Raw genomic sequence first — 12,924 nt, 5'->3', positions numbered from 1 at the left:
TGTAACTCACTTCCGTGGTATCTGTTATTCTGTATATAACCCACCCTGAACCCCTCGATTAGATTCCAGTCAGTAACTCACTCCCAGGGTATCTGTTATTCTGTATATAATCCACCCTGAACCTCTCGATTAGATACCAGTCTGTAACTCACTCCTGGGGTATCTGTTATTCTGTATATAACCCACCCAAAACCCCTCGATCAGATTCCCGTCTGTAACTCACTCCCGGAGTATCTGTTATTCTGTATGTAACCCACCCTGAACCCCTCGATTAGATTCCAGTCTGTAACTCACTCCTGGGGTATCTGTTATTCTGTACATAACCTACCCCGAACCTCTCGATTAGATTCCTGTCTGTAAATCACTCCCATTTTATCTGTTATTCTTTATATAACCCACCCTGAACCCCTCGATTAGATTCCAGTCTGTAACTCACTCCCGGGGTATCTGTTATTCTGTATATAACCCACCCTGAACCCCTGTATTAGATTCCAGTCTGTAACTCACTCCCGGAGTATCTGTTATTCTGTATGTAACCCACCCTGAACCCCTCGATTAGTTTCCAGTCTGTAACTCCCTCCCGGGGTATCTGTTATTCTGTATATAACCCACCCTGAATCCCTCGAGTAGTTTCCAGTCTGTAACTCACTCCCGGGGTATCTGTTATTCTGTACATAACCCACCCTGAAACCCTCGATTAGATTCCAGTCTGTAACTCCCTCCCGGGGTATCTGTTATTCTGTGTATAACCCACCCTGAACCCCTCGATTAGATTCCAGTCTGTAACTCACTCCCGGGGTATCTGTTATTCTGTATATAACCCACCCTGAACCCCTCGATTAGATTCCAGTCTGTAACTCACTCCCGGGGCATCTGTTATTCTGTATATAACCCACCCTGAACCCCTCGATTAGATTTCAGTCTGGAACTCACTCCCGGGTATCTGTTATTCTGTATATAACACACCCTGAACCCCTCGATTAGATTCCAGTCTGTAACTCACTCCCGGGGTATCTGTTATTCTGTATATATCCCACCCTGAACCCCTCGATTAGATTCCAGTCTGTAACTCACTCCCGGGGAATCTGTTATTCTGTATATAACCCACCCTGAACCCCTCGATTAGATTCCAGTCTGAAACTCCCTCCTGGGGTATCTGTTATTCTGTATATAACCTACCCTGAACCCCCCGATGAGATTCCAGTCTGTAACTCACCCTCAGGGGTATCTGTTATTCTGTATATAAACCTCCCTGAATCCCTCGATTAGATTGCAGTCGGTAACTCATTCCCGGGGTATCTCTTCTTCTGTACATAACCCACCCTGAACCCCTCGATTAGATTCCAGTCTGTAACTCCCTCCTGGAGTATCTGTTATTCTGTATATCACCCACCCTGAACCCCTCGATTAGATTCCAGTCTGTAACTAACTCCTGGGTATCTGTTATTCTGTATATAACCCACCCTGAACCCCTTGATTAGATTCCAGACTGTAACTCACCCCCAGGGTATCTGTTATTCTGTAAAGAACCCACCCTGAACCCCTCGATTAGATTCCAGTCTGTAACTCCCTCCCGGGGTATCTGTTATTCTGTATATAACCCACCCTGAACCGTTCGAGTAGATTCCAGTCTGTAACTCACTCCCGGATTATCTGTTTTCCTGTACAGAAACCAACCTGTACCCCTCGATTAGATTCCAGTCTGTAACTCACTCCCGGGGTATCTGTTATTCTGTATATAACCCACCCTGAACCCCTCGATTAGATTCCAGTCTGTAACTCCCTCCCGGGGTATATGTTATTCTGTATATAACCCACCCTGAACCCCTCGATTAGATTCCAGTCAGTAACTCATTCCCGGGTACCTGTTATTCTGTTTCTAACCCACCCTGAACCCCTAAATTAGATTCTAGTCTGTAACTCCCTCCCGGGGTATGTGTTATTCTGTATATAACCCACCCTGAACCCCTCGATTAGATTCCAGTCTCTAACTCACTCCCGGGTATTTGTTATTCTGTATATGACCCACCCTGAACCCCTCAATTAGATTCCAGTCTCTAACTCACTCCCGTGTATCTGTTATTCTGTATATAAACCTCCCTGAATCCCTCTATTAGATTCCAGTCAGTAACTCATTCCCGCGGTATCTGTTATTGTGTATATAACCCACCCTGAACCCCTCGATTAGATTCCAGTCTGTAACTCCCTCCCGGAGTATCTGTTATCCTGTATATAACCCACCCTGAACCCCTCGATTAGATTCCAGTCTGTAACTCACTCCCGGGGTATCTGTTATTCTGTATATAACCCACCCTAAATCCCTCAATTAGATTCCAGTCTGTAACTCACTCCAGGTGTATCTGTTATACTGTATATAAACCTCGCTGAATCCCTCGATTAGATTCCAGTCAGTAACTCATTCCCGGGTACCTGTTATTCTGTATATAATCCACCCTGAACCCCTCGATTAGATTCCAGTATGTAACTCCCTCCCGGGGTATCTGTTATTCTGTATATAACCCACCCTGAACCCCTCGATTAGATTCCAGTCTGTAACTCACTTCCGGGGTATCTGTTATTCTGTATATTACCCACCCTGAACCCCTCGATTAGATTCCTGTCTGTAACTCACTCCCAGGGTATCTGTTATTCTGTATATAACCCACCCTAAATCCCTCAATTAGATTCCAGTCTGTAACTCACTCCAGGTGTATCTGTTATACTGTATATAAACGTCGCTGAATCCCTCGATTAGATTCCAGTCAGTATCTCATTCCCGGGGTATCTCTTATTCTGTACATAACGCACCCTGAACCCCTCGATTAGATTCCAGTCTGTAACTCACTCCCAGGGTATCTGTTATTCTGTTCATAGCCCACCCTGAACCCCTCGATTAGATTCCAATCTGTAACTCACTCCCGTATCTGTTATTCTGTATATAACCCACCCTGAACCCCTCGATTAGATTCCAGTCTGGAACTCACTCCCGGGGTATCTCTTATTCTGTACATAACGCACCCTGAACCCCTCGATTAGATTCCAGTCTGTAACTCACTCCAGGGGTATCTGTTATTCTGTATATACACCTCCCAGAATCCCTCGATTAGATTCCAGTCAGTAACTCATTCCCGGGGTATCTCTTATTCTGTTCATAACCCACCCTGAACCCCTCGAATAGATTCCAGTCTGTAACTCACTCCCGGGGTATCTGTTATTCTGTACATAACCCACCCTGAATCCCTCGATTAGATTCCAGTCAGTAACTCATTCCCGGGTACCTGTTATTCTGTATATAACCCACCCTGAACCCCTAAATTAGATTCCAGTCTCTAACTCAATCCCGGGTATTTGTTATTCTGTATATAACCCACCCTGAAACCCGCGATTTGATTCCAGTCAGTATCTCCCTCCCGGGGTATCTTTTATTCTGTATATAAACCATCCTGAACCCCTCGATCAGATTCCAGTCTGTAACTCACTCCCGGAGTATCTGTTATTCTGTATGAAACCCACGCTGAACCCCTCGATTAGATTCCAGTCTGTTACTCCCTCCCGGGGTATCTGTTATTCTGTATATAACCCACCCTGAACCCCTCGATTAGATTCCAGTCTGTAACTCACTCCCGGAGTATCTGTTATTCTGTATGTAACCCACCCTGAAACCCTCGATTAGATTCCTGTCTGTAACTCCCTCCCGGGGTATCTGTTACTCTGTATATAACCCACCCTGAACCCCTCGATTAGATTCCAGTCTGTAACTCCCTCCCGGGGTATCTGTTATTCTGTGTATAACCCACCTTGAACCCCTCGAGTAGTTTCCAGTCTGTAACTCACTCCCGGGGTATCTGTTATTCTGTATATAACCCACCCTGAACCCCTCGATTAGATTCCAGTCTGTAACTCCCTCCCGGGGTATCTGTTATTCTGTGTATAACCCACCTTGAACCCCTCGAGTAGTTTCCAGTCTGTAACTCACTCCCGGGTATCTGTTATTCTGTTTATAACACACCCTGAACCCCTCGATTAGATTCCAGTCTGTAACTCACTCCCGGGGTATCTGTTATTCTGTATATAACCCACCCTGAACCCCTCGATTAGATTCCAGTCTGTAACTCACTCCCGGGGTATCTGTTATTCTGTATATAACCCACCCTGAACCCCTCGATCAGATTCCAGTCTGTAACTCACTCCCGGGGTATCTGTTATTCTGTATATAACCCACCCTGAACCCCTCGATCAGATTCCAGTCTGTAACTCACTCCCGGGGTATCTGTTATTCTGTATATAACCCACCCTGAACCCCTCGATTAGATTCCAGTCTGTAACTCCCTCCTGGGGCATCTGTTATTCTGTATATAACCCACCCTGAACCCCTCGATTAGATTCCTGTCTGTAACTCCCTCCCGTGGTATCTGTTATTCTGTATATAACCCACCCTGAACCCCTCGATTAGATTCCAGTCTGTAACTCCCTCCCGGGGTATCTGTAATTCTGTATATAACCCACCCTGAACCCCTCGATTAGATTCCAGTCTGTAACTCACTCCCGGGGTATCTGTAATTCTGTATATAACCCACCCTGAACCCCTCGATTAGATTCCAGTCTGTAACTCACTCCCGGGGTATCTGTTATTCTGTATATAACCCACACTGAACCCCTCGATTAGATTCCAGTCTGTAACTCCCTCCCGGGGTATCTATAATTCTGTATATAGCCCACCCTGAACCCCTCGATTAGATTCCAGTCTGTAACTCACTCCCGGGGTATCTGTTATTCTGTATATAACCCACACTGAACCCCTCGATTAGATTCCAGTCTGTAACTTCCTCCTGGGGTATCTGTTATTCTGTATATACCCCACCCTGAACCCCTCGATTAGATTCCAGTCTGTAACTCACTCCCGGGGTATCTGTTTTTCTATGTATAACCCACCCTGAACCCCTCGATTAGATTCCAGTCTGTAACTCACTCCCGGGGTATCTGTTATTCTGTATATAACCCACCCTGAACCCCTCGATTAGATTCCAGTCTGTAACTCCCTCCCGGGGTATCTGTTATTCTGTATATACCCCACCCTGAACCCCTCAATTAGATTCCAGTCTGTAACTCACTCCCGGGGAATCTGTTATTCTGTATATAACCCACCCTGAACCCCTCGATTAGATTCCAGTCTGTAACTCACTCCCGGGGTATCTGTTATTCTGTATATAACCCACCCTGAACCCCTCGATTAGATTCCAGTCAGTAACTCACTCCCGGGATATCTGTTACTCTGTATACAACCCACCCTGAACCCCTCGATTAGATTCCAGTCTGAAACTCCCTCCTGGGGTATCTGTTATTCTGTATATAACCCACCCTGAACCCCCTGATGAGATTCCAGTCTGTAACTCCCACCCAGGGTATCTGTTATTCTGTATATAACCCACCCTGAACCCCTCGATTAGATTCCAGTGTGTAACTCCCTCCCGGGGTATCTGTTATTCTGAATATAACCCACCCTGAACCCCTCGATTAGATTCCAGTGTGTAACTCCCTCCCAGGGTATCTGTTATTCTGTATATAACCCACCCTGAACCCCTCGATTAGATTCCAGTCTGTAACTCACTCCCGGGTAATCTGTTATTCTGAATATAACCCACCCTGAACCCCTCGATTAGATTCCAGACTGTAACTCACTCCCAGGGTATCTGTTATTCTGTATATAACCCACCCTGAACCCCTCGATTAGATTCCAGTATGTAACTCCCTCACAGGGTATCTGTTATTCTGTATATAACCCACCCTGAACCCCTCGATTAGATTCCAGTCTGTAACTCACTCCCGGGTATCTGTTATTCTGTATATAACCCACCCTGAACCCCTCGATTAGATTCCAGTCTGTAACTCACTCCCGGGGTATCTGTTACTCTGTATATAACACACCCTGAACCCCTGTATTAGATTCCAGTCTGTAACTCCCTCCCGGGGTATGTGTTATTCTGTATATAACCCACCCTGAACCCCTCGATTAGATTCCAGTCTGTAACTCGCTCCCGGGGTATCTGTTACTCTGTATATAACCCACCCTGAACCCCTCGATTAGATTCCAGTCTGTAACTCCCTCCCGGGATATGTGTTATTCTGTATATAACCCACCCTGAACCACTCGATTAGATTCCAGTCTGTAACTCCCTCTCGGGGTGTCTGTTATTCTGTATATAACCTACCCTGAACCCCTCGATTAGATTCCAGTCTGTAACTCCCTCCCGGGGTATGTGTTATTCTGTATATAACCCACCCTGAACCACTCGATTAGATTCCAGTCTGTAACTCCCTCCCGGGGTATATGTTATTCTGTATATAACCCACCCTGAACCCCTCGATTAGATTCCAGTCAGTAACTCCCTCCCGGGGTATGTGTTATTCTGTATATAACCCACCCTGAACCACTCGATTAGATTCCAGTCTGTAACTCCCTCCCGGGGTATCTGTTATTCTGTATATAACCCACCCTGAACCCCTCGATTAGATTCCAGTCTGTAACTCCCTCCCGGGGTATCTGTTATTCTGTATATAACCTACCCTGAACCACTCGATTAGATTCCAGTCTGGATCTCCCTCTCTCAAGTTCAACCCCATTTCCTTGATTGAACACTGGAGATTATTCAGTCCCATCTCTTTCCCTGTTGTGTCAGCGCTGCCTCGTATTCTCTCTTGAAACGCTCATTTCGATTCTGCCTGAAATTACAGGTGGTGACCCAACAGACTGACCCTGCAGTTCCTCCTGACTCTCCCTCTCCCCTCGACGACGTGACAACGGAATACTGCGAAATCCAGGTCTCTGTTCCCGCCCCGACCAGCGCAATCGAGACCGAGGTGTAGCGGGCAGATGGGACGAGGCTGGTACCGCAGGAGTGGTGCGCAGCTGATGGTTGGGTGAAGGTTTATGGCAAGGCGAACTTGGGGCTTAGTGACCCACCCTCCTTCCGAAACACACGGGAACCTTCCTGGGGAACCGGGAATGCCGTCGGGACGGATCCACCTCCACCTCAAACAGGGAATCTGCAAGAACGCTCCGGATACAGTTCTGCAAAGCACTCCCAGTTTGAGGAGGGGAAGGAGAGGGGATGGACGACTGGAAAGCAGAGATGGATTGAAGTAAAATATGGTGATTAATGTCGGACTGAAATTGTATTCATGATATTGCAGCTGAATTTGAAACCCCAAACTAATCCCACTGCCCCGCTCTCCCCCGTATCCCTGTATCAATCCCCAAACTAATCCCACTGCCCAGTTCTCTCCCCGTATCCCTGTATCAATCCCCAAACTAATCCCACTGCCCCGCTCTGTCCCCGTATCCCTGTATCAATCCCCAAACTAATCCCACTGCCCCGCTCTCTCCCCGTATCCCTGTATCAATCCCCAAACTAATCCCACTGTCCCCCGCTCTCTCCCCGTATCCCTGTATCAATCCCCAAACTAAACCCACTGCCCCGCTCTCTCCCCATATCCCTGTATCAATCCCCAAACTAATCCCACTGCCCCGCTCTGTCCCCGTATCCCTGTATCAATCCCCAAACTAATCCCACTGGCCCGCTCTCTCCCCGTATCCCTGTATCAATCCCCAAACTAATCCGACTATCCCCCGCTCTCTCCCCGTATCCCTGTATCAATCCCCAAACTAATCCCACTGCCCTGTTCTCTCCCCGTATCCCTGTATCAATCCCCAAACTAATCCCACTGCCCCGCTCTCTCCCCGTATCCCTGTATCAATCCCCAAACTAATCCCACTGCCCCGCTCTGTCCCCGTATCCCTGTATCAATCCCCAAACTAATCCCACTGTCCCCCGCTCTCTCCCCGTATCCCTGTATCAATCCCCAAACTAATCCCACTGTCCCCCGCTCTCTCCCCGTATCCCTGTATCAATCCCCAAACTAATCCCACTGCCCCGCTCTCTCCCCATATCCCTGTATCAATACCCAAACTAATCCCACTGCCCCGCTCTGTCCCCGTATCCCTGTATCAATCCCCAAACTAATCCCACTGGCCCGCTCTCTCCCCGTATCCCTGTATCAATCCCCAAACTAATCCGACTATCCCCCGCTCTCTCCCCGTATCCCTGTATCAATCCCCAAACTAATCCCACTGCCCTGCTCTCTCCCCGTATCCCTGTATCAATCCCCAAACTAATCCCACTGCCCCGCTCTCTCCCCATATCCCTGTATCAATCCCCAAACTAATCCCACTGCCAATCTCTCACCCTGTATCCCTGTATCAATCCCCAAACTAATCCCACTGCCCCGCGCTCTCCCCGTATCCCTGTATCAATCCCCAAACTAATCCCACTGCCCCGCTCTCTCCCCGTATCCCTGTATCAATCCCCAAACTAATCCCACTGCCCCTCTCTCACCCTGTATCCCTGTATCAATCCCCAAACTAATCCCGCTGTCCCGCTCTCTCCCCGTATCCCTGTATCAATTCCCAAACTAATCCCACTGACCCACTATCTCCCCGTGTCCCTGTATCAATCCCCAAACTAATGCCACTGCCCCGCTCTCTCCCAGTATCCCTGTATCAATCCCCAAACTAATCCCACTGTCCCGCTCTCTCCCCGTATCCCTGTATCAATCCCCAAACTAATCCCACTGTCCCCCACTCTCTCCCCGTATCCCTGTATCAATCCCCAAACTAATCCAACTGCCCCGCTCTCTTCCCGTATCCCTGTATCAATCCCCAAACTAATCCCACTGCCCCGCTCTCTCCCCGTATCCATGTATCAATCCCCAAACTAATCCCACTGTCCCGCTCTCTCCTCGTATCCCTGTACCAATCCCCAAACTAATCCCACTGCCCCGCTCTCTCCCCGTATCCCTGTATCAATCCCCAAACTAATCCCACTGCCCCGCTCTCTCCCCGTATCCCTGTATCAATCCCCAAACTAATCCCACTGCCCCGCTCTCTCCCCGTATCCCTGTATCAATCCCCAAACTAATCCCACTGCCCCGCTCTCTCCCCGTATCCCTGTATCAATCCACAAACTAATCTCACTGTCCCGCTCTCTCCCCGTATCTCTGTATCAATCCTCAAACTAATCCCACTGTCCCCCGCTCTCTCCCCGTATCCCGTATCAATCCCCAAACTAACCCCACTGTCACCCGCTGTCTCCCCGTATAACCTGTTTCAATCCCCAAACTAATCCCACTGCCCCGCTCTCTCCCCATATCCCTGTATCAATCCCCAAACTAATCCCACTGTCCCCCAACTCTCACCCCGTATCCCTGTATCAATCCCCAACCTAATCCCACTGTCCCCCGCTCTCTCCCCGTATCCCTGTATCAATCCCCAAACTAATCCCACTGCCCCGCTCTCTCCCCGTATCCCTGTATCAATCCCCAAACTAATCCCACTGCCACGCTCTCTCCCTGTATCCCTGTATCAATCCCCAAACTAATCACACTGCCCCGCTCTCTCCCCGTATCCCTGTATCAATCCCCAAACTAATCCCACTTTCCCGCGCTCTCCCCGTATCCCTGTATCAATCCCCAAACTAATCCCACTGCCCCGCTCTCTCCCCGTGTCCTGGTATCAATCCCCAAACTAATCCCACTGTCCCCCGCTCTCTCCCCGTATCCCTGTATCAATCCCCAAACTAATCCCACTGTCCCCCGCTCTCTCCCCGTATCCCTGTATCAATCCCCAAACTAATCCCACTGTCCCCCGCTCTCTCCCCGTGTCCCTGTATCAATCCCCAAACTAATCCCACTGTCCCACTCTCTCCCCGTATCCCTGTATCAATCCCCAAACTAATCCCACTGCCCCGCTCTCTCCCCGTATCCCTGTATCAATCCCCAAACTAATCCCACTGTCCCACTCTCTCCCCGTATCCCTGTATCAATCCCCAAACTAATCCCACTGCCCCTCTCTCACCCCGTATCCCTGTATCAATCCCTAAACTAATCCCACTGCCCCGCTCTCTGCCCGTATCCCTGTCTCAATCCCCAAACTAATCCCACTGCCCCGCTCTCTCCCCGTATCTCTGTATCAATCCCCAAACTAATCCCACTGCCCCGCTCACTCCACGTATCCCTGTATCAATCCCCAAACTAATCCCACTGCCCCGCTCTCTCCCCGTATCCCTGTATCAATCCCCAAACTAATCCCACTGCCCCGCTCACTCCCCGTATCCCTGTATCAATCCCCAAACTAATCCCACTGCCCCGCTCTCTCCCCGTATCCCTGTATCAATCCCCAAACTAATCCCACTGTCCTGCTCTCTCCCCGTATCCCTGTATCAATCCCCAAACTAATCCCACTGTCCCCGCTCTCTCACTGTGTCCCTGCATCAATCCCCAAACTAATCCCACTGTCCCCGCTCTCTCACTGTGTCCCTGCATCAATCCCCAAACTAATCCCACTGTCCCCCTCTCTCTCCCCGTATCCCTGAATCAATCCCCAAACTAATCCCACTGTCCTGCTCTCTCCCTGTATCCCTGTATCAATCCCCAAACTAATCGCATTGCCCCGCTCTCTCCCTGTGTCCCTTTCTCAATCCCCAAACTAATCCCACTGCCCTGCTCTCTCCCCGTATCCCTGTATCAATCCCCAAACTAATCCCACTGCCCCGCCCTGACCCCGTATCTCTGTATCAATCCCCAAACTAATCCCACTGCCCCGCTCACTCCCCGTATCCCTGTATCAATCCCCAAACTAATCCCACTGCCCCGATCTCTCCCCGTATCTCTGTATCAATCCCCAAACTAATCCCACTGCCCCGCTCACTCCCCATATCCCTCTATCAATCCCCAAACTAATCCCACTGCCCCGCTCTCTCCCCGCATCCCTGTATCAATCCCCAAACTAATCCCACTGCCCCGCTCTCTCCCCGTATCTCTGTATCAATCCCCAAACTAATCCCACTGCCCCGCTCACTCCCCGTATCCCTGTATCAATCCCCAAACTAATCCCACTGCCCGCTCTCTCCCCGTATCCCTGTATCAATCCCCAAACTAATCCCACTGCCCCGCTCTCTCCCCGTATCCCTGTATCAATCCCCAAACTAATCCCACTGTCCTGCTCTCTCCCCGTATCCCTGTATCAATCCCCAAACTAATCCCACTGCCACGCTCTCTCACTGTGTCCCTGCATCAATCCCCAAACTAATCCCACTGTCCCCTGCTCTCTCCCTGTATCCCTGTTTCAATCCCCAAACTAATCCCACTGCCCCGCTCTCTCCCCGTATCCCTGTATCAATCCCCAAACTAATCCCATTGCCCCGCTCTCTCCCCGTATCCCTGTATCAATCCCCAAACTAATCCCACTGCCCTGCTCTCTCCCCGTATCCCTGTATCAATCCCCAAACTATACCCACTGTCCAGCTCTCTCCTCGTATCCCTCTATCAATCCCCAAACTAATCCCACTGCCCCGCTCTCTCCCCGTATCTCTGTATCAATCCCCAAACTAATCCCACTGCCCCGCTCACTCCCCGTATCCCTGTATCAATCCCCAAACTAATCCCACTGCCCCGCTCTCTCCCAGTATCCCGGTATCAATCCCCAAACTAATCCCACTGCCCCGCTCTCTCCCCGTATCCCTGTATCAATCCCCAAACTAATCCCACTGCCCCGCTCTCTCCCCGTATCCCTGTATCAATCCCCAAACTAATCGCACTGTCCCGCTCTCTCCCCGTATCTCTGTATCAATCCCCAAACTAATCCCACTGCCCCGCTCTCTCCCCGTATCCCTGTATCAATCCCCAAACTAATCCCACTGTCCCCCGCTCTCTCCCCATATCCCTGAATCAATCCCCAAACTAATCCCACTGTCCCCCGCTCTCTCCCCGTATCCCTGTATCAATCCCCAAACTAATCCCACTGTCCCCCGCTCTCTCCACATATCCCTGTGTCAGTCCCCAAACTAATCCCACTGTCCCCCGCTCTCTCCCCGTATCCCTGTATCAATCCCCAAACTAATCCCACTGCCCCGCTCTCTCCCCGTATCCCTGTATCAATCCCCAAACTAATCCCACTGCCCCGCTCTCTCCCCGTATCCCTGTATCAATCCCCAAACTATACCCACTGTCCCGCTCTCTCCCCGTATCTCTGTATCAATCCCCAAACTAATCCCACTGCCCCGCTCTCTCCCCGTATCCCTGTATCAATCCCCAAACTAATCCCACTGTCCCCCGCTCTCTCCCCGTATCCCTGTATCAATCCCCAAACTAATCCCACTGTCCCCCGCTCTCTCCCCGTATCCCTGTATCAATCCCCAAACTAATCCCACTGCCCCGCTCTCTCCCTGTATCCCTGTATCAATCCCCAAACTAATCCCACTGCCCCGCTCTCACCCCGTATCCCTGTATCAATCCCCAAACTAATCCCACTGCCCCGCTCTCTCCCCGTATCCCTGTATCAATCCCCAAACTAATCCCACTGTCCCGCACTCTCCCCGTATCTCTGTATCAATCCCCAAACTAATCCCACTGCCCTGCTCTCTCCCCGTATCCCTGTATCAATCCCCAAACTAATCCCACTGTCCCCCGCTCTCTCCCCGTATCCCTGTATCAATCCTCAAACTAATCCCACTGTCCCCCGCTCTCTCCCCGTATCCCTGTATCAAGCCCCAAACTAATCCCACTGCTCCGCTTTCTCCCCGTATCCCTGTATCAATCCCCAAACTAATCCCACTGCCCCGCTCTCTCCCCGTATCCCTGTATCAATCCCCAAACTAATCCCACTGTCCCGCACTCTCCCCGTGTCCCTGTATCAATCCCCAAACTAATCCCACTGTCCCCGCTCTCTCCCCGTATCCCTGTATCAATCCCCAAACTAATCCCACTGTCCCCCGCTCTCTCCCCGTATCTCTGTATCAATCCCCAAACTAATCCCACTGCCCTGCTCTCTCCCCGTATCCCTGTATCAATCTCCAAACTAATCCCACTGTC

General features: G+C 50.0%; 1 long non-coding RNA gene across 1 annotated transcript in view; it reads left to right on the top strand.

The window, feature by feature from the left end:
• The window catches only part of LOC140468474 (uncharacterized), an 80,126-nt gene extending 72,979 nt beyond the window's left edge, over window positions 1-7,147 (top strand). The window contains exon 3 of the long non-coding RNA XR_011955659.1: window positions 6,733-7,147. This is a non-coding gene — a long non-coding RNA (uncharacterized lncRNA). The remainder of the gene's footprint in view (window positions 1-6,732) is intronic.
• Window positions 7,148-12,924: the final 5,777 nt, after the last annotated feature.

Source organism: Chiloscyllium punctatum, chromosome 47 (genome assembly GCF_047496795.1).
Source record: "Chiloscyllium punctatum isolate Juve2018m chromosome 47, sChiPun1.3, whole genome shotgun sequence".
In the NCBI taxonomy this organism is placed as follows: Eukaryota; Metazoa; Chordata; class Chondrichthyes; order Orectolobiformes; family Hemiscylliidae; genus Chiloscyllium; species Chiloscyllium punctatum.
The sequence above is the reverse complement of the archived record's forward strand: the minus strand, read 5'-3'. Positions and strand labels throughout refer to the sequence as shown.